Source organism: Schistocerca piceifrons, chromosome 2 (genome assembly GCF_021461385.2).
Source record: "Schistocerca piceifrons isolate TAMUIC-IGC-003096 chromosome 2, iqSchPice1.1, whole genome shotgun sequence".
Lineage (NCBI taxonomy): Eukaryota > Metazoa > Arthropoda > Insecta > Orthoptera > Acrididae > Schistocerca > Schistocerca piceifrons.
Window position 1 is genome coordinate 810,270,757 of NC_060139.1, and position 23,750 is coordinate 810,294,506.

The 23,750-nt window shown below is 41.9% G+C and overlaps 1 pseudogene; it reads right to left on the reverse strand.

The window, feature by feature from the left end:
- Positions 1-636: 636 nt before the first annotated feature.
- LOC124778234 lies at positions 637-755 on the reverse strand (annotated as a pseudogene).
- Positions 756-23,750: the final 22,995 nt, after the last annotated feature.

Consider the following 23,750-nt stretch of genomic DNA (forward strand, 5'->3'; position numbering starts at 1 on the left):
ATCTTGAGACGTGACACACATGTTTACATTTGAGGACTCTTCCATGTGTACACCAATGATTCGAGTGTTACGAATTTGAGTGGTCTATATGATATGATACATTATGGATTGTGTGAGGCAGGCTGATGAGCTGGCCACCACATTTAAAAGCAGTATTCAATTATTTCGTTAACTGTCTGTGTGAAAATAGTGTACATGTGAGTGACTTAGAACAGTGTATAGGTGCATGTCTCTGCACAGTACCAAAGTCAGTTCCTGTCACCACAATAAATCTTAAAGCCATGCAAGTGGAGTTTACAGACGGTATGTCTAAAAACATGGAAATTCCTATCAGTTTTAATGTGATACAATGCGAATTTAAAGCATATACGAAACAATTACGAATATTTGAGAAATACTGCAGTGCACATACTGAGAAAACAAAACAAACACTGCCCAAACACGCCTTGAAAGCCCAATGATACCGACCAGCCACCGTGTCATCCTCAACTCTTTGGCATCATTGAATGCAGATAGGAAAGGGCACGTGGTCAGCACACCTCTCTCCCGGCCGTTGTCAGTTTTCGTGACTGGTGCCACTATTCCGCACTCATGTAGCTCCTCTACTGACCTCTCAAGGGCTGAGTACACTCCACTTGCCAAGAGCACTCGGTAGCCCCAGATGGTGATCCATCCAAGTGCTAGCCAAACCCAACACTGCTTAACTTCGGTGATCTGATGGGAACTGGTGTTACCACTGCGGCAATGCCGTTGGCAGAGCGATACAAACAGGGAATGATATATTTTTTGAATATTGTGAAGAACAGTGTGTGAAAATATATATAATAAATAATAATGTATTATTACAATTTTTTTCAACCACACCCCTTCATTTAATGTGATTTAAGAGTTTATAAGGATTTGCAACTGCAGTCCGTCGGCGTCAAGGGACAGTGACCCATAACACATGGTACCATTATATCCTAGTGACATGTGACATATTTTCTTTCACCCCTACATGAAACAGCTTCACACATGTAGCAAACTGTTCATCAGTTTATGCTGCAGAGACGATCAGAATGGTAATTAGGGTATCATAGGTTAGTGTGCTAACTTTAACTATCTTAAATGCATCTTTATACCCACACTTTCTTACAAGATCTTGCTCCATGGTGGCCTAACGAAGGTGATACCCAATTCTGCATTCCCATATGTTGATAACATGGAATACTGATCAACTACAGCAACCTTATGGTGTGCAGCAGTGATTACTTACACCATCTAACACCTATCATTGTTCCATTCATGTGGGGAAAGAATGACAGTAAACCTCTGTGTTTGTGTGTGTAGAGCTCTATGTGACAAGTCTATTTTCCATAAAAATGACAGAGTTTTTATATTTTCATTCTAAGATTGAGGTGCTGTTTCATTATTTGAATGTTTTATTTCAAGCACATGTACTTCTACTGTCATAGCAATATGTGTGTCCACCATCACCATTATCATCAAACAAGAGATGTATTATCCCCTTGTGCCAGAGGAATGTGATGTAGCGGGTGTGACATTCCATAGTTGGAGCAGATACATGATTTTTTCCAGACTGCTCTTCAGTTTTCAGCTCCATAGAAACGTCCTTATGCCCTGCTACATGGAGAATAATCTTCGGTAAATGATCTGCTTCCGCTACGTAACTATATTTTCTTATACTGCTCACTTGATTTATTAATACTATGTGAGGCCACCATTGACATCTGTCTGTACAAACGATTGAAATAAACATTTGTCTTGAACTCTAAACAATCCCGTTTAGATATCTTCCTCATACTACTGTGTCTTATTTAAATATTACCCCTTTATTTCAGTTATTTCTATATTGCATAGTTTGTTGTTTTCTTTTGCTAATTTGTGTATGCTAGTAAGAGGTTTAAGTAATCTGAATTGTTTATGATTTGGGCTTAAAAGCAACTGTTGTCGACGTGGCCTTCACTCCAGAGACTACTTTGATGCAGCTCTCCATGCTACTCTATCCTGTGCAAGCTTCTTCATCTCCCAGTATCTACTGCAACTTACATGCTTCTGAATCTGTTTGGTGCATCCATCTCTTGGTCTCCCTCTACGATATTTGCCCTCCACGCTGCCCTCCAATGCTAAATTGGTGATCCCTTGACGCCTCAGAATATTCCCTACCAACCGATCTCTTCTTCTAGTCAAGTTGTGCCACAATTTCTCTTCTCTCCAATTCTAATTCAATACCTCCTCATTAGTTATGTGATCTACCCATCTAATCTTCAGCAACTATACACGCCTAAACCCTTATAGACTTCGCACAGTAGTGGACGAGTTCAAGCCGGTGCATCGCCTACACTAGCTATCACATTTTGTCCAATCCTAATTGAGTTCAACTCGCTAAATGAGCTGAGTGAGTTAGTAACTAATACAGTGACGTAAGTTGCGGAGCGGTCGAAGACTTTTTTATGTTATAGAATCCACTACCACGCCCTTGGCGGTGAGTGTTCGTCAGAGATAAGAGTATTGTCAGGAGTGCTGTGCGGGGGATGTGTGTTGTAGGACCACTCTTGTTCTCTGTACACATAAACGATCTGAGTGGGTAGGGTAGTCAGCAATCAGTAACTGTTCTCTGTTCTCACTAGTGCATATCACGTCTTTCATGTATTATCTACGAAATTTTTACCGTTCTACGTATGCTGCGCTGAGTTCTGGTTCACATAGCCATGTTCTGGGCTATTTATCGCGTTTTACAACCTAGTTATAGTAGTTTTTTAACGATGGTGACGCTGACTGATTAATACAAAAGTATTAAGGCGTTCGTAGCCACTTGTTGACAAATTGCCTGTGACTTCTGTCTCGAGTTCTTCGGCCGACGTTTGTTTGTTGATATTTATAACGTTTCAGCAGCACGAGTGGCTGGTACTGTCAAAGTTTTATCTTCCGTTGCTGGTGGCAGGTTGGAGTCGATCTTTCAGAGTGTGTGCATTTTTCAAGCCAACATCCTAGGGCTTCCCCGTGGTCATTACAACTGTAGTTCTTCTCTTGCTGCCACTTCTTTGTCGACGAAATTTTTTACGTGGTCTGTCTCACAAAGAGCGTGTCCCGCCACGACCTATTTCTCCACCTGTTTCTACTTGCAATACCGTTTACTTGGTGATGCAGGTGTTGGTTTATCGTCCAGACATAATGCTGACTTTTTATTAACCGCCGCTTACACAATTTGTACAGTATGAGCACGAGAGACGTCGACGAGATGCTGTATGTACACCATGGAAATCTTAGTCGATTTGTGGTATTATCATGACGGATTTGATAGAGCATCGTTCTGACTTTTACACATGCACGCGGTATGTGGTGTACACTTGATATTTCAAGTATCATTTTATGCTTTGACGATCTGAGACACTCTTTAATCTTCTTTGTCGGTTTATAAAAAGTCTTGAGCCCATGTCTGCGTCACATACGGCCGAAACTGTACATCACCCTGCGGATGTATCGTGAACCCATACTCCTCAGAAGGCTTTCCCGGTGTTGCCAGTCGCGTCGGAAGAAAGAAGGATGGTAGATTGGGTTTAACAGCGAGGTAATTAGAGACGTAGCGTAAGCTCAGATTGTGTCAAGGATGGAGAAGGAAATCGGCCATGTCCTTTCAGAGGAATCATCCCGCCGTTTGCATGGTGCGATTCAGGAAAATCACGAAAAACCTTAATCTTGATGGCCGGACACGGGTTTGAAGAGTCGTCCTCCAGAATGTCAGTCCAGTGTCCTGATCATCGCGTCATGTAACATTTCGAAATACAAACGTCGGATTTGGCCCCTTGTAAACCTAAAGTACGGTACAGGTATGTTGACGATACATTCCTTGTATGGAGCCACAGTGAGAAACAGCTCAGTGTTCCAGGGACACGTGAACAATCTCCATTCGAGCATACAATTTTCTGCAGAGGTAGAAAGGAACCAATAGCCATCTTCTCTAGATGTGCTCGTTACTAGGTATAGCAAGAAACAGGGACAAAGCATATATCGAAAATCGACACACCCGCCTGCCGACTGATACTTGTCCCAATTGTTAAATCAACTTCCGAGCCACAAGAGAGTGATGATTAATACACTCGTAACATGTGCAAGATGAGTACGTCAGCCGCAGTACCTCAGACTCGACGTGTGACACCTGCAGAGCGTTCTGAGGAGCAATGTGTACACCACCCGCACACAAGTGCCACGATATCTAATTCTCGGCGAAGTGAGACATCGAGAGAAGAAAATGCGGGCACATGTCGCCAAGGTGAGCTACAGAATCAGTCGTAAGTTGCTCAGATATGGTGTAAAAACTATTTTTAAACCGACAAAGAAGATCAAAGAGTGTCTTAGGCCGGAAAAGGGACAATAGCAACCGCTAACTATGTTGTACGTATACCGCATACTCTGTACATGGGGAAAAGTCTGTGTTGGAATGACTGGGACATAAATCAGCAGCAGGTTAGCGGAACATAAACCGCATTTCATCTGTGATAGGCGAAGAAATCGACCACACGCTATTTGAGACCGACCACGTAATAAAATATGCCTATACGGAAGTTACTGCTGTGAAGCTGCCACGCCCACTTGTTCAGGAAAGCCTCATAAACCCAGAAATATGTCAATAGCTGCAACAAGACAGAGAGAGAGAAAGAGAGAGAGAGAGCCGGCCGGAGTGGCTGTGCGGTTAAAGGCGCTACAGTCTGGAACCGCACAACCGCTACGGTCGCAGGTTCGAATCCTGCCTCGGGCATGGGTGTGAGTGATGTCCTTAGGTTAGTTAGGTTTAAGCAGTTCTAAGTTCTAGGGGACTTATGACCACAGCAATTGAGTCCCATAGTGCTAAGAGCCATTTGAACCATTTGAAGAGAGGAAAGTCTCAAGCTTACCGCTTTCTGCATTCCCTTTCTGCAGTGAACGACTGTTGTAGGTAATAACGAGGAAACCACAGCAGTTTGACCATGGAAAAGTTCTCGGACGTTGATGCGACAGATACTTATAAACTGCTGCAGCGAGCTAGACTCCAGCTCGCCAACGGAAGCGGACGGAGAAGCTTTGACAATGCCAGCCACTCGAACTGGCGAGACGTCAGAATAACCACCAAAGAAACGTCAGCTGAAAAACCCGAGACAGAAGACAACACTAAGTTTGTGTTAAAATCACACGTCTACCCACCACGGCCCCCTAGTTTACATACAGCTTGCAGCAACACAGTTTTAATTTACAAAGGTATCAATATCCTACTACAGATCCGAGGATGATCGTCGAAGCAAACTTCTACGCTCAAAAAATGTGAGGAATATAACATTGTCATAAGAAAAAAAGGAACATTTCATTCCCTTCAGAGTGGTACTGTTAAGACGCTTAGGCTTTTCCACACAGCTCTGCATTATTATATGTAAACAGTTGTAAAACAGGAGTGAAGCAAAAAAAAAAATGAAAATATGAGTCATTGGTGAAATTGTTCTGTGAACGCCAAAAGCAAGAACAGTATATTCTGATGAAAGCCCCAGAACAGCGGAAAACAATTATTACAGCAGTCATAAGATGGCAGTCGTGTCTAACACCAACGTCGAAGTTCAAATAATGAGCAATGTGCCAAATCTCATCTGTGTGTTGGTGTCTTGGATCGCATTTATGTCTATTACTAACAACGGGAGTGGCACTATGGTTTGTTTCAAACAATGTATCATTTCTTAAGAATTTATTACGGATAAATAATAAACAACGTTGCAAAATGGAATGAAAACGGCACCAAATCTCAGGAAGAGAACTGAAAGTAGTGCCGAAAGTGACAGGAACAAAATACGCGGCAAACGAAAGGAATACCGAGTGATCAAAAAGTCAGTATAAATTTGATAACTGAATAAATCACGGAATAATGGAGATAGAGAGGTACAAATTGACGCACATGCTTGGAATGACATGGGGTTTTATTAGAACCGAAAAGTACAAAAGTTAAAAAAATGTCCGACAGATGGCGCTTCATCTGATCAGAATAGCAATAATTAGCATAACAAAGTAAGACAAAGCAAAGATGATGTTCTTTACAGGAAATGCTCAGTATGTCCACCATCATTCCTCAACAATAGCTGTAGTATAGGAATAATGTTGTGAACAGCACTGTAAAGCATGTCCGGAGTTATGGTGAGGCATTGGCGTCGGATGTTGTCTTTCAGCATCCCTAGAGATGTCGGTCGATCACGATACACTTGCGACTTGAGGTAACCTCAAAGCCAATAATCGCACAGACTGAGGTCTGGGGACCTGGGAGGCCAAGCATGACGAAACCGGCGGCTGAGCACACGATCATCACCAAACGACGCGCACAAGAGATCTTTCACGCGTCTAGAAATACTTTGTCTTTTTTTTTGTTCTTATAAAACCCCATGTCATTCCAAGCATGTGTGTCAATTTTTACCTCTCTATCTACATTATTCCGTGGTTTATTAAGTTTTCACATTTATACAGACTTTTTTATCACCCAGTGTATTCTAAAAGACAATGGTGTGGTTCCAAATAAACAGGCTCCGAAGCACCAAGTAGGCCGTGATTGTCTTTTTAAAATTTATTATACCTTATAGACTCAATATCAGTAACGTTAATTAATGCGTTTAAATACTGAAAAGAATTTCTTATTGACAAAAATCATCGTTCTTATTATGATACTATGGTTAACTACTTGCACTGAATCATTTACTTATCTGCAAAGACCCGGGTATGTTGATATAATAATACTAACTAGTATCTCCTGTGGTGGAAATTCGATCAGTTGCGTCAGGACCTGATCTGTGGTAGTTGATGTCATGTATCTTAAAGTACATGAAATTTTAACCGCAGAACTGACCCGTGGCAAATGCTGCATTGTAGCTATATGTATTCTCGAAATAATTCTTGGATTTCTCTTTAACTGTTCGATCATTTGAAGGGAGTCTTTGGTACACAGCGTTGAAAAATAAATTTTGTGTTAACGGCGGTGAATTATCTTTTCCCATTATGACACAACAATGTGAATGCCGTTGTATCGTGTAAAGTAACCTCAGACGCGAAATGATTTGCATTACAAAATCTACACTGTAAATTCATCAAACTGCAATTACAGTTCTCATAATTATTTGAAATTATATTTAGTGCACATTTAAATTTAACTTTCAGAACGGCAAGGGAATTAATGTTACCAGCATCAGCATTATTCCTATAACCGATCCGTAGCAGATGCTAAGTAAAAATTGTCTCTTTAGCTCTTCGTCTTTCAGTCCGACCCGTTAATATCTTTGAGGCATAGACTAAAACAAATACACTTCTAATAATGGACGTTGTAGCTACTCAAAATAAAGATACCGTACTGAAAATTGGGGATACTAAATTTTGTGGTGACGGTGGCAAACGAACACAGATTTAGCTCCGTTAACTGTTAAACCAAAGAAAGTGAGAAAACATTAATAGACAACGTTTGACGTCACCGATGGCTTCGTTACTACGTATCATTTACCATTGTCGATAACATCAGTGACGTTAAGAGTTGCGATTTTGTAGCTGTCCGGTATGTGTGTGTTACAGCAAATGAACCATCTGCAACATTTAAATATGAAAGTCCCTAGAATGCAACTTTACGAAACGTTGTTAACTTCGCATGCCGTTTCTATCATAGCACCCGATCGTAGCGCGTAGTAGAGTTGGTAGCAATGTCAAAGACAAAGGAAAACTTCTCTCAAGTGTGTTTATACTTCCTTTAACCTCTCCTAATGGCTATGTATAAACCTGCTTTTTTCTTTTGTGCACATCTACGACAAAGTTCCTTTCGAATTATATACGTTTCATTGCCCTCCTTGTATAATTAATTTTAAAAATCTGTACTTCAATTTTCAATGTCCACGTATCAATATTATGATCGTTAAATAATTGTCTGTTTACCTCTGTGTCTTTCACTATGACCCGTTGGCATTCTCCTTGTAGGCATGCCCTTAAGAAATATAGTTTCGGGATAATAACGATAGCGAAAGTCTTAGTTACTCAAATGAAGAAATTAAAAATTAGGAACTTACTTCAAATTTTCTGGTAATGATAGCAAATGATCACACAGTTACTCTTACAGAAAAGTAAGCCGAATAACGACTCCAATATTCAACGATAATTACAGTCTTAGTTACTATGATACGCAGATTTTCACAAATGACAACATCGTCGACCTAGCAGTTGCCGGATTTTAGCTGTTCGGTATGCGTGTTTTACTGCAAATGAACCATGTAGACACGATAGCTCCTAGATGCGATTTCACAAAATATAGCTACCGTCGTGTGTCATTTCTACCACAGCACCAAGATTGCTGCTCAGGGAAGATGTTGGTAGCTGTTTAGTTTTCGATGTTCAGGTACTGGATATTTTAATGCGTCATAAAAAATGTAACATCTGTGTTATGAACGTGAAAGTTCCTACTTCCATTTACCACTCTTAGCGGCTACACACAAACATTACTTTTTCTTTGTGCACATTAGTTTTTCTTTGTGCACGTCTATGGCAACGTACCTGTCAAATTATATAAGGATCATTGGCCTCCTTGTCCCAGAATTTTAAAAATCGGTATTTCAGTTTCCGTGACCACGCGTTAATATTATGATACATATACACCGACGAAAAAAATCGCAATACCAAGGAGTTGCGCGAAATAAAAGAAAGGTGGTTGGTGTGTTTCTACATCTGAAAGTTGATATCAACACTCGTGCTCATAAATTAAGGATAATGCTGAGACATGGTGTAACAACGCTCTGGTGGGCGATTTTCGGGCTTAAATAACCCCAGGGTATGACCATGCGGTGTATTTGACCTGCGGTCGGCGCACGTTGGCGCTGGCAGCAGTCCACATACGCAGAGTGTGTTGGTGCATGTCAGATTACGATGCAGCGAGTAAGTGTGCAGACGTTTTCAGACGTGCTAATGGTGACTCGGTGTTGAAGATGGCTCAAAGAACACATATTGATGACGTTATGAGGGGTAGAATACTAGGGCGACTGGAGGCTGGTCAAACACAGCAGGTCGTAGCACGGGCCCTTCGTGTGCCACAAAGTGTAATCTGAAGATTATGGCAATGACTCCAGCAGACAGGAAACATGTCCAGACTCTACAGTACGGGACGTCCACGGTGTACAATACGATTAGAAGACCGATATCTCACTATCTCACCACCAGTCTCCAGACACACCGTCTACAGACTACTGAACAGACATGGTTTATTCGCCTGGACACCTGCGAGGTGCATTCCACTGACCCCTGGTCACAGGAGAGCCCGTAAGCCTGGTGTCAAGAACACAGTACATGGTAATTGGAACAGTGGTCCCAGGTTATGTTCACGGACGAGTCCAGGTATAGTCTCAACAGTAATTCTCGCCAGATTTTCATCTGGCATGAACCAGGAACCAGATACCAACCCCTTAATGTCCTTTGTTGTTGTGGTCTTCAGTCCTGAGACTGGTTTGATGCAGCTCTCCATGGTACTCTATCGTATGCAAGCTTCTTCATCTCGCAGTACCTACTGCAGCCTACATCCTTCTGAATCTGCTTAGTGTATTCATCTCTTGGTCTCCCTCTTCGATTTTTACCCTCCACGCTGCCCTCCAATGCTAAATTGATGATCCCTTGATGCCTCAGAACATGTCCTACCAACCGATCCCTTCTTCTAGTCAAGTTGCGCCACAAGCTCCTCTTCTCGCCAATTCTGTTCAATACCTCCTCATTAGTTATGTGATCTACCCATCTAATCTTCAGCATTCTTCTGTAGCACTACATTTCGAAAGCTTCTATTCTCTTCTTATCTAAACTATTTATCGTCCACGTTTCACTACCATACATGGCTACACTCCATATAAATACTTTCAGAAACGACTTCCTGACATTTAAATCTATACTCGATGTTAACAAATTTTTCTTCTTCAGAAACGCTTTCCTTGCCATTGCCAGTCTATATTTTATATCCTCTCTACCTCGACCATCATCAGTTACTTTGCTCCCCAAAGAGCAAAACTCCTTTACTACTTTAAGTGTTTCATTTCCTAATCTAATTCCCTCAGCATCACCCGACTTAATTCGACTGCATACCATTATCCTCGTTTTGCTTTTGTTGATGTTCATCTTATACCCTCCTTTCAAGACACTGTATGGAGGTCGTGGTTTGATGGTGTGGGTGGGATTATGATTGCTGCGCGTCTTTGACAGAGGAAGTTTAACAGGTCAGGTGTATCGGGACGTCATTTTACACCCGTATGTCCGACTTTTCAGTGGTGCAGCGGGTCCCATCTTCCTCCTGATGGATCATAACGCACGGTCCCACCGAGCTGCCTCGTGGAGGAGTGCCTTGAAACAGACGATAGCAGGCGAATGGAGTGGCCTGCCTGTTCTCCACACCTAAACCCCATCGAGCACGTCTGGGATGCTCTCGGTCGACGTATCGCCGCACGTCTTCAAACCCCTACGACACTTCAGGTACTCCGACAGACACTGGTGCAAGAATGTGAGGCTATACCTCAACAGCTGCTCGACCACCTGAGGCATAGTACGCCAACCCATTGTGCGGCCTGTGTACGTGTGCGTGGTGATCATATCCCATATTGAAGTCAGGGTACACCCGCAGGAAACAGTGGCGTTTTGTAGCACATGGTTTCGGGACGGTTTTCTCAACTTATCACCAATACCGCGGACTTACTGTGTCGTGTGTGTTACCTATGTGCCTATGTTATTAGCGCCAGTTTTGCATAGTGCCAAGTTGTGTGGTACCACAATCTCCAATCATCCTTAATTTGTGAGCATGAGTGTATTTCATTGGAGAGCAGGAAAAAGTCTGTAGTGATTCCTGACAGAAGCTGGTTCTGCCTAGGTGCCAGTGATGGCCGTGTGTTGGTTTGGAAGAGGCCAGCTGAGGGCCTGAAATCAGCTTGTCTGCGTGCTAGACACACTCGACCAGCACCTGATAGTATGGTCTGGGGTGCCATTTCGTGTGACAGCAGGAGCTCTCTCGTGGTTATCCCACGCACCCTGACTGCGAAAACGTTCATCAATCTAGCGATTCGACCTGTTGTGCTGCCTTTCAGGAACAGCATTCCAGGGGATGTTTTTCCAGCAGGTTAGCGCTCGCCCACATACCGCTGTAGTAACCCCACATTCTTTGCCTTGGCCTGCTGGATCATCATATCTGTCTCCATTCGGGCACATATGTGACATCATCGGACGACAGCTCCAGCGTCATCCACAAACAGTATCAACCGTCCCTATATTGACCGACCAAATGCAACAGTCATGGAACCCCCATCCCACAAACTGATATCCGGCACCTGTACAACACAATGCATGCACGGTTCGCATGTTTGGATTCAGTATTCTGACATTTACACCGGTTATTAATATTCCAGCATTTCACATTTGCAATGGCTTATCTCGAGCTTAGATTAATCTGTAATCTTGCAATGTTCATCACATAAATATGTTATCTACACAAATATAATCCTCAAATTTCATTACTCTACATTAACTATTTTTTGGTGTTCCATTTTTTCTCTGTCAGTGAATATACTTTTCCCTCTTTCACGTTTCCTTGTCAGTTTAAATGCAGACAAGTTTCATATGATGAGAATCTCAAGTTATTCATAATTTCTACTCTCTAAAAGACACAGCGAAGCAAAATTCCTGTGCAATATCTTACAATCATGTTTGCAAGATGAAGAAGCGAAGATAAAAAGTAAACAATAATACTAACGATACTGCGTCGCTGTCTACTGAGGAAGGTGTTGAACAATCGATAGCATCAAACAGGAAATAAGTCAATATGTGCTACACATTGCTTGATAGTGAGCGATATGTAAGAGAAGATAAATGTAAAGGAACATTTTGTGAAGTTCTCGATTTGACAAAAGGAAGAGTTCAGGCACTGACACCTCAGAAGAAGAGTGGTGGGACTGCCTATGGAGGAAGGCGGGGAAATGAAACAATACACAAATAATACACAGAAGATGAAAAGCTGCTTGTTGATCAAATAAACGCCTTACCAAGGCAAAAACCACTGTTCCAAGGAGAAATCAAGAGACAATGAGTACTTAAGTGAAGAGCAGACTGTTTTTCGTTTGTTCAGATATTTTCAAAAGCAACACGAAGAAACTAAAATGACATACCGCTTCTATGCTAAGGTCTTTAAAGGAAAATTTTCCAAAGTAAAATTTCGTCATTTGTCAAGTGACAAGCGTTCTACATGTGATCTTCTTAGAACCAAATTGAGGTGTGATCCCAATAAGAAAGACAATAAACTGCAACTACAATTGCATCACCGTAGAGCAAAGTAAGTTACGGATTTGATGAATGATGAGACAATCAAGAGCCAAGGACTTAACTCAGAAGTATGTACAACTGCAATGTATTTACGTAAAGTGATTTCTCCTCCTTCCTTCAGGCACAGTGAAACGTTCTATTTATAGCAGTTACTGCAGCCTTTTGTATACGTTTTGAAGATAATCAAACCGACCAACGTTTTTCCATCATGAGATCTATTGTCAGTTGGGTGGAAAGGAAACTGGAAATGAAACTGCTTTTGGTGTGCGCAAAATCTTTATGTCGAAACTTACTTGTAACAAGAAAGTAGTAGTGTGAAGTGACAGATGCTGTGGGCAGACCAAAACGAAGACAATGGTGTTTCTGTGGGTTTGCCTAACAGCAAAGGGTTACTTTATGGAAATAGATCACAAGTCTTCGGTGAATGGACACTCTTTTGTGTCTTGCTATCGTAATTTTGCCCACATTGACAAACGAAAGGGTATAACTGTGTGTGAAGATCGAAGAGAATAATTTTGTCTCATCAGTCAAGCTGCACAAACAACCCGATTCGTAGTGACTATTATGCAAAAAACAGATTCTTAGGACTTTAAGTCAGCTGCTGAAAAATAAATGAATTTGACCAATGTGCGTATTTCAAAAGCACAATCGTCAGACGAACTGATGGACGACGAAAGGTGCTGCAAGTTTGGTTAACTTTGATTGGAACTGAGGAGTTCAACGCAGTTTACATCTTGCAGAGACCTTCTGATCTTCAGCAGGAGGAGGTGAAAACACTATACTGTAAATGTAGGTTTTCTGAAGCAAAGCCAAGGGATTTAGCTCAGATGATTCCTGATCTGAACGAGGAGAATAAGTGCTTTTAGGAGGACCTCGTAAAATGAATGAAAATGCGCATGTTAGTAAAAAAGCAACACGAAAAAACTAAAATGACATACCGCTTCTATGATAAGGCCTTTAAAGGAAAATTCCCAAAAGTTAAAACAACTGGATACAGGACGTTACACTTATTTTAGATCATTTTGTTACTACACCTGCTTAGAGTAAAACCACATATACCACAAGAAACATGTACAGTTTTTGTGTTTATGTAGTGCTCGCCAACTTTTACACTGCTTTTGTATCAGTGCTATAATCATTCTGTTGATAATGTATGGGTCAGTGTTGAGACGCCCGATCCATTACTTACTTACCTGAGACATCAGTCGCAGCTCGCATATATCGAGAAAGAATCTCATTAAGGCTTCTATAAAAGAGGGAATTTATACATGTGTTATATAAAACTAATCGAGGGAACCTGACTTAGCGTCAACTATTCCACTGAGAAAAAAATACCATTCCGTAACATATCAGCTCTATTTCGTTGCAGCTGCATGAAATCTCTTAACATTCACACCTATTGTAGTTACTTCTTGATGAACAATATTTACTTTGAAAAATGCCTCGCTTTCGAGTAATAACGTGCACAAATTTATTATAAATATTGTCTGGAAGAAATTAGTATAACTTTTTCCTATTATAAACGGCCACAAATTCATTGATCTAAGGAGAAATAACAAAGTTCTCACTTTCCATTTCAGTGAACCATAGACCAGGGAACTGAGTTGAACACGGGCAACAGCAGCAACAGAAGCAGTAGCAAACCTGATGCATGCAGCAGGAGCAGCACCGATAGTGGCACCACCAGTCACAATAATCATAAATAATTAAGCTCTCATTAGCCATCGCTATAGGCTTACGTATGAACGAGTTGCACCAGCAATATCCACATTCTGCTGCACGCTCTAATATTCTTGAAATCCCATAGCAGCAGTAGTAAACAGCTGTTATTTCATACGCATCTGGAGCACACTCGTTAATGTGCTGATTCTGTGCTATAAAATGAAAACTTCGTTATTAGATCAAGCAGTACATACGACGGCGTGTCGAAATGCAAAGCCCCCGAATTTATTATGTGAAAACACTTCAAATTTTTTTAGACAAAGCAAACTTTATTAACATCCTACGTCTTTATTCTTCATGTCTACATATCTAGAGGTCTCTGCCACTAGAGGCACCGTGTTGGAGGGTATAACATGACGGTGTCTAAGTATTGTAACAACTCCTGAAAAAATTTAGTGCAAAATGTCAGTTAATTGACACAGATTGAGGTAAAAAAACAGAGACATGGGACAAAGAAATTTTATGGGAGTTTGTAGTTTGGTATACAAGTCGCATCTATAATACGACCAAACCAAAGAATACTTAAACACAATTGTTACTTTTGCAATGTAGAGACTATGGTCTTTTTCATGTCCATTTCGCTTTGTGTCTTATCGCTGCGTTCTTACTTTCTAGGTTGATAATAGTTCTGTACTCCTGGAAATTACGTATTCGTTATCTTGAAAATGTAACTTACCTTTGTTAAAGTGGTGAGTGATTTTATTTATGTAAAAATTAACGTCCTCTCTCTCTGAATGTTTGCAGAATTACTTTCAGACGGAGGGTTTCAGAAAACATCGTTTTTGTGCAACGCAGTTAGCTCTTTATTCGCACGAAGTAATGGCCGCTATCGACAGGGGATCTCAAGTTGATTCCGTATTTCTAGATTTCCGGAAAGCTTTTGACACCGTGCCTCACAAGCGACTTCTAATCAAGCTGCGGGCCTATGGGGTATCGTCTCAGTTGTGCGACTGGATTCATGATTTCCTGTCAGGAAGGTCGCAGTTCGTAGTAATAGGCGGCAAATCATCGAGTAAAACTGAAGTGATATCAGGTGTTCCCCAGGGAAGCGTCCTGGGACCTCTGCTGTTCCTGATCTATATAAATGACCTGGATGACAATCTGAGCAGTTCTCTTAGGTTGTTCGCAGATGGTGCTGTAATTTACCGTCTAGTAAGGTCATCCGAAGACCAGTATCATTTGTAAAGCGATTTAGAAAAGATTGCTGTATAGTGTGGCAGGTGGCAGTTGACGCTAAATAACGAAAAGTGTGAAGTGATCCACATGAGCTCCAAAAGAAACCCGCTGGAATTCGATTACTCGATAAATAGTACAATCCTCAAGGCTGTCAATTCAACTAAGTACCTGGGTGTTAAAATTACGAACAACTTCAGATGGAAAGACCACATGGATAATATTGTGGGGAAGACGAGCCAAAAGTTGCGTTTCATTGGCAGGACACTTAGAAGATGCAACAAGTCCACTAAAGAGACAGCTTACACTACACTCGTTCGTCCTCTGTCAGAATATTGCTGCGCTGTGTGGGATCCTTACCAGGTGGGATTGACGGAGGACATCGAAAGGGTGCAAAAAAGGGCAGCTCGTTTTGTATTATTACGTAATAGGGGAGATAGTGTGGCAGATATGATACGCGAGTTGGGATGGAAGTCATTAAAGCAAAGACGTTTTTCGTCACGGCGAGATCTATTTGCGTAATTTCAGTCACCAACTTTCTCTTCCGAATGCGAAAATATTTTGTTGAGCCCAACCTACATAGGTAGGAATGATCATCAAAATAAAATAAGAGAAATCAGAGCTCGAACAGAAAGATTTAGGTGTTCGTTTTTGCCGCGCGCTGTTCGGGAGTGGAATGGTAGAGAGATAGTATGATTGTGGTTCGATGAACCCTCTGCCAAGCACATGAATGTGAATTGCAGAGTAATCATGTAGATGTAAATGTAGATAGCACCCATTTCTGCCGCTATTATTAATTTGTTTAAATACGGTCGCAGTGAACAGTTTATTCAGAGGAAAACTATATCGTTACTCACGAAAAGCTATTAAGCAAGCACTAGTATCAAGATTTTCTGGAACTTCAACAGACTTTAAACGCACCAGGTTGCAGACTGCCGAGTATGTTCCAGCACTAGCGCACCTAACTTTTACCTTCTGTGAAAGTATTAAATGTTCTCTTTTGGTTGAAGCTAAAGCTACGTTACAATGTCAGCGCGTATAAAGGGTCGTATTTTCCCTGTAAATACGAGAACGTCATGTTCTTGACTTAAAAATTGCCGTTATGTGAAGAGGTCAACGTCCCAATTTGATCATTGCTAGACATTACCTAGGAAATCCCCCTTACTGAGGGACGTACAAAGTTACTTTAGGATTCATGTAACAGTGTTGTAATTCTATCTTTCTTCTAACTACGCGGGCGTAAACTGTTGGCACTTCGTGTGTAAAAGCCCGCAACCGTAAATAACGTTGAACTTTACGACAAATATCATTTTTTATTATTACATTAGTTAACCCTTTTTTAAAAAATACATTACCGCCCAGAACGTGTGGCTAGATTATACAATATTTGTATTTCGTTAACGTATGTGTTTGCAAATGTCTTTTCGTTACACTAATACAAGTGTAGTTTCTACTTCAAGTACCGATGGAATACATACTGCGGGAGAAATATAATATTTGAGAATTACCCAGAAACAACGGAATGGATTCAGAGTCTACAAAAGGTAAGGAACTGTGTGCGTATCTTTGTGTTCTCAGGTTGTGTATCAGTGAGCCTGCAGGGCATGCAGATAGTTACCGATTTGTGTTAAGATCTCACAAATAATTGACGCTATAATTGCGTCTCGACATCATCTGCTACATAATAATCAACTGATAGGAAGAATTTTCTGCTGGCAGCCGAACAATTTGTCTGTATATTTGTGTGGCTTAAGATTTAAGTTGTTCAACATAGTTTGTTCGTGTTACGTAAGTACTGCGAAATGGTTAGACCAGAAAAGGAAAGATAAAACTGACGTGGAAGAAATTCCAAGCGCTGAATTCCACGACCGTATATTGGAATCTGATAAAATGAGGATCTAATGAAATGAGTGATTGGGCGACTTCCGAATCCTGTACGTAAGGAACAGAAGATGGTCATATCTCTTTAGGCACACTAGATTCTGAACAAGGTTCAGCTGACAAGAAAAGTGCACCTACGATGATAGGTATCAGTTATGTGGTAGACACTGATGGGCAAGTGGCAGCAACAACTGATCCCTTGGCAATAATAAAATCAGAAAATGATTTAATCTCCATGCTGATACAAAAGCTGGAACTGCGTGAAAAGGAATTATAGGAGAAACAGACGATTAAAGACATGTAACTTTTCGACGATTTTGAGAAAGAGCGGAAAGAAAATGATTTTTGGAGGAGGAGCGAAAGCAAAAATGATTCTTTGGGAAACAGAGATCATGTGACAACTCAGTGAAGCTTTAGATAGTCGCAACAAAGAAATAATCATAAGGTTAAATCATGTACTAGACACTAGTGATAAAGCTCATGCTGAACGAATCAGGGAAGATTTGGTTAGTTTTCGTAGCGAGATCAGCACTTTGCAAACTAGTCGCAAAGATTTGCCACGGACTGTGCATCGTCTGAGGGCGGACGTGGCAAACACACATTTAACCGTGAGTGATTTAGAGGAAAATGTTAAGCAGTTAACCACATCTATGGATGAGATTAATAAAAATGTGGGAGGTATTATTAGGGAGGAGAATAAAACAGAAGTTGGGAACGCAGATTTCGAAGCAGCCTTCAGCGTGTGGGAGACTTGCCAAAGTTTGCTAAAAGAGTTAGAGAGTATATGGAATCTAGCTCAGTCCACGTCTTCAACGAGGCAAAAACAGGACATAAGTCAGGTCGGAGAAGCTGAACAGGATTAAGAAGTAACATAAAGTTAGAGCAATGGCGAGTGTCTCATCCTGTATTACAGTACACAAACACACCCTTACATCTATGTCACAATCAGGAACTGAACCCATGTTTCATGGAAATGTGTGTCAAGTTAGCCAACATCTGCCAGAAATGAACAGGAGTATGACTTATATAACCAATCATATCAACGCTGACCACTCTAATGCAGAAAGAAAGCTTAATAAATCACCAGCAGTTTCCGACGTTTAACGAGGAGAAGAAAACAATTCATCCCGTAGTCTTTATTAAGAACTGTATAAGGTTTTGCTTCGGTCGTGGAGCGAGCGGCAGAAGATTTAATTTGAAATTTCACACAGGACGGGAGACGCCTCGTGGGCACTCCACACTGCTGAAAGTTGCGACATCTTTCCGGGATTTGACAAGTGGTTTTTAGGGAGTTTCTGATCAAGTTATGCGCAAAAATGTTTGAGGAAACTTGTATATATCCCAGAGAAGTATAACCTTAAGCACGAGAACCTTAGAAAATGTATAGAGGAATACTTTCTTTAATGGATTCTTTAGACCTCATGCAGAAGGACGCGAAGAGTTCGAATGACAATAATGTGGCAAACCGTAGTAATGGAAAGAGGGGCTGGAACCACAGCAACCATAGAGGTGACGGTGATCAAACAGAAAATGGTTTCAAATCGAATAACAATGGGAACGGAAATAATCATTATTCAAGTAATAGTACAAACAGTAATAACGGAAGGCCACAGCTCAGTAGTCCAGAATATTTACAATAATTCTGATCGCAAAAGGCGAATTGGCAACAGGTTTAATTCAAACAGAAATAAAAGCCTGCGAACTTCTTGTGGGCCATGGCAGAACCCCAGACTCAGTCGCTGGAACCCTAATCCAGTGCAACAACCACTATAATACCAGAATTTACCAAAACATCATGTTACTGTGATTCTCATGCGTGATGTAGGATATCAGTTGTACTGGGAGCCTTAGCATCAGAATACTCAAAATCAAACACCGCAACATAGTGCACATATTGTGGAGGTAACTGACAATAGTCAAGTAGACCTTCACAAGTGTCAACTATGCATGTCCTCTTTAAGCATTCTGTAGGCAGTTACAGTACAGGGTGAAGGCACGCAGTGTAATGGTCTATACATGCTAAGGTACAATGACCCCAGATGGAAACTGTCCGACGAAACACGTGATTATCAGAAAGAAAGTGTCGAGAAAGTCCAAGCTGCAGTAAACGGCAGCGTACACGGCATTCAAGTACACTTTGTAATACACTCCTGGAAATGGAAAAAAGAACACATTGACACCGGTGTGTCAGACCCACCATACTTGCTCCGGACACTGCGAGAGGGCTGTACAAGCAATGATCACACGCACGGCACAGCGGACACACCAGGAACCGCGGTGTTGGCCGTCGAATGGCGCTAGCTGCGCAGCATTTGTGCACCGCCGCCGTCAGTGTCAGCCAGTTTGCCGTGGCATACGGAGCTCCATCGCAGTCTTTAACACTGGTAGCATGCCGCGACAGCGTGGACGTGAACCGTATGTGCAGTTGACGGACTTTGAGCGAGGGCGTATAGTGGGCATGCGGGAGGCCGGGTGGACGTACCGCCGAATTGCTCAACACGTGGGGCGTGAGGTCTCCACAGTACATCGATGTTGTCGCCGGTGGTCGGCGGAAGGTGCACGTGCCCGTCGACCTGGGACCGGACCGCAGCGACGCACGGATGCACGCCAAGACCGTAGGATCCTACGCAGTGCCGTAGGGGACCGCACCGCCACTTCCCAGCAAATTACGGACACTGTTGCTCCTGGGGTATCGGCGAGGACCATTCGCAACCGTCTCCATGAAGCTGGGCTACGGTCCCGCACACCGTTAGGCCGTCTTCCGCTCACGCCCCAACATCGTGCAGCCCGCCTCCAGTGGTGTCGCGACAGGCGTGAATGGAGGGACGAATGGAGACGTGTCGTCTTCAGCGATGAGAGTCGCTTCTGCCTTGGTGCCAATGATGGTCGTATGCGTGTTTGGCGCCGTGCAGGTGAACGCCACAATCAGGACTGCATACGACCGAGGCACACAGGGCCAACACCCGGCATCATGGTGTGGGGAGCGATCTCCTACACTGGCCGTACGCCACTGGTGATCGTCGAGGGGACACTGAATAGTGCACTGTACATCCACACCGTCATCGAACCCATCGTTCTACCATTCCTAGACCGGCAAGGGAACTTGCTGTTCCAACAGGACAATGCACGTCCGCATGTAACTCGTGCCACCCAACGTGCTCTAGAAGGTGTAAGTCAACTACCCTGGCCAGCAAGATCTCCGGATCTGTCCCCCATTGAGCATGTTTGGGACTGGATGGAGCGTCGTCTCACGCGGTCTGCACGTCCAGCACGAACGCTGGTCCAACTGAGGCGCCAGGTGGAAATGGCATGGCAAGCCGTTCCACAGGACTACATCCAGCATCTCTACGATCGTCTCCATGGGAGAATAGCAGCCTGCATTTCTGCGAAAGGTGGATACACACTGTACTAGTGCCGACATTGTGCATGCTCTGTTGCCTGTGTCTATGTGCCTGTGGTTCTGTCAGTGTGAGCATGTGATGTATCTGACCCCAGGAATGTGTCAATAAAGTTTCCCCTTCCTGGGACAATGAATTCACGGTGTTCTTATTTCAATTTCCAGGAGAGTAGATACCGGAGCATCGGTTTTGGCTAGGAAAAGCTATTTCTTTAGATGTGTGAATCAGATTGAAAGGCTAACCATGTTGCCAGTGCAAAATTGTAAAGTAGTTGGAGCTACCGGTGCAAAAGGTCAAATAACTAAGCAGCAGGTGCAGGCTGAAGTGACATTCGGAAAAGGAGCAATAGTAAATAATTTATCAATCCGTGTTATCCTGGGATAACGTATTAAGCACGAGAGTGATGCACAGATAGGCCTCTCACGTCGACTTATCAGACTGAATGACCAGGCCAAGAAATTAACGCTGGAAATGGGTAAAACCATAGATTTTCATGGAAAGTTTTGTCAGGCGTTTCGAGTACGGTGTATCCAATCGAACGTATCATTAGTAGGCAGAAATAAAACACGCGCAAGAAGCACAGCAAACTGCCAACTTGATTCAATCCAAAGTTGTTGAATCTGACCATCTAAATCTGGGACAGCACGAGAACTTCCACAGGTACTACAACATGAAGAGGTATTTTCAGGAAAACCCTGATGTTATCCGGAGATATACACGTAATATGCAAATTTAGAAGCATCTGACCTACTGTCGTGCTGACTAATCGGTGCCATGGACACAAAGAGAGGCTGTCAAGGGGGCTAAGAGAAATGTGGGCTTTGGGTGTAACAGAAACATCCTTCTCATCCTACAAAAGCAGATGAAAAAATTTGCCTATTACTCGACGCACAGGACGTAAATAAAGTCATTATCCCAGTGCAGACTAGACCAGAGAACTTAGGAGAACAGATTCAAAACTTCTACGAACGAAATATATTACCTAGATCGTCACGTGTACGTCCTACAGGCAGCTTGCATTATCGGATTCATCGAAAAAGTATTTAGTTTTCATATTTGCTTTACGTAGTTACCAGTTTAGGGTGTTACCTTTTGGTCTCAATGTAGTTGCAGGCATATTTATTGCTGTACTTGACAGTATTTCGGAGTCGGAAGTTGCAGACATGGTAGCTGTCTACATAGATCTCTTACGTAATGCCCCATCTGCTTGCCAGGAACACATGGAACTTCTTGAAAGAGTACTAATGCCGGTGTCATAGTTAACTCGAAAAAGCCCATGTTGGATGCAAATAGATAACGTTCGTCCGTCCGACTTCCAGTCTTCTTAAATGCAATTTTACATGAGCCAGGCAAGATGGATGCAACGAAAAGAAATTTTTTTACCCCAAATCCAAGAGTCAATTAAATGCATTTTTAGAACTTGTCTCAGTTTTCAGGCGCTTTGTGCCAATTCAACTACTAAATAACCGTGCACTATTACGCTTATTGAGAAAAAGCGCTCAATGACATCGGAACGATGAATGCAAGAAAGCATTCAAAGGTATTAAGCTGTCCCTATTTAACTCAGAGATTCTGTAACACCACGACATGATTAAGGATTTCCGCCTGGCAACAGATGCTTCAAGCTGTGGTTTGGGAGCATCCCGCTTCCAGAAGATGAAATATCTGGGAAACCTGAAGTTAGAACCATTAGAATCATTGGTTTCACTAGTAGGGTCCAGTCAGGGTTAGAATGACCATGTTCAGTGCAGAACGTGAGGCCTTCAATGTTGTATGGGCGTTTAAAAAATGTTATTATTATGTTTATGGAAAACATGTTAAGGTATTCAGTGACCATCAGGCACTGAGTTCCCTTTCATCATGCAAGTTATTGCAGGTGCAGCTGTCTCAATGGATATTGTTCTTACAGGAATGTGCCTTCAAGATTCGTCATGTAAGTGGACATAGTAACGGATGCCTTATCCAGGTTACCCCAAGATCTGTCAGAAGTCACCGACATAGTAGGTTAAATCTTAAGAGGACAAGGTACTTCTGATCAAAGATGCTACATTCAGACAACGGTTAATGAATATGTGCCAGAAAATAGCATCACTACAGGATGCAGACCTTATGTGGAGAAGCATAGAAGAAACATTAAGAAATGATCATGTACATGCATGTAGTCAGCATTACCAGTTGCATGGAGAAGTGTTATACAACAGACACAACACTAACCCTGATAAGTGGTGTGTGTGTGTGTGTGTGTGTGTGTGTGTGTGTGTGTGTGTGTCTACTAGTCATCTAGAGGATTTTGTTTGGTACATCTATAACATATGGGGCATTCTGGCATAAAAAAGTGCATACACAAAATAACCAAATATTCTCATTACCCCAACCTAAACAATAACGTACACAGGTTACTAAGATCTTGTGTCATCTGCCAAAAGCCAAACCCCGTAAAAGTGTGGAACAAAACTGAACTTCATCCAATATTGCTGGTAAGACCCTTGCAAATCATTGCATTGGATGTAACAGGACCCATTCCTACTGCCAGGGTGTTTTAAGTATTTAGTCACTATGTACGGAATCTTTAGGAAATATGTGAAGATGTATCGAATAAAATTTGCAACATTCACTCAATTATGAACAGAACTGTTTTTGATTTCCTACCTATGGTATGAAAACCAATCTTTATTTTATCTGATAAAGGTTCCTAATTTGTAAGTAGGAGATGAAAATTTTTGTGAAACTAGAGGATATAAAGCAAATTTTAATAGCCCACTTCAGCCAGAATAGTAATCCCTTAGAGAGAATAGTTATAGAGCTGAATCGATTTATAAGAAGTTACACTCATCCCAAGCAAAAGCAAATGGCTCCAGTACCTCATTCCGTTTGGACAATTTATAATAATCTGCCTTATACCTCTACAGGTTTTACACCTTCCGAACTTACGTTTACAGTTACAAAATCCAATGAATTGTTAAATAACCTTTCTCAGATAGAAAGAAATGAATCAACGAAGGAAGATAAAATAGAGCAAGCTCTAATCACTCTTGCAGAGAAAGCTAGGATTCAAAAGAAACAGTTTGACAAATGGTTAACAAAGGGACAATTATAAAATGTTGGAGATTTAGTGTTGCTTAGGTCCCATCCGAAGGCATCATTAACTATAAAGAAAAGTAAGATACGGTATTTATTGTATAATGGGCCACATAAAATTCGTACTACACCTCAGGAGGGTTGTTATGTGCTGGTAAATCCTAACAATAATGAAATAGGAAA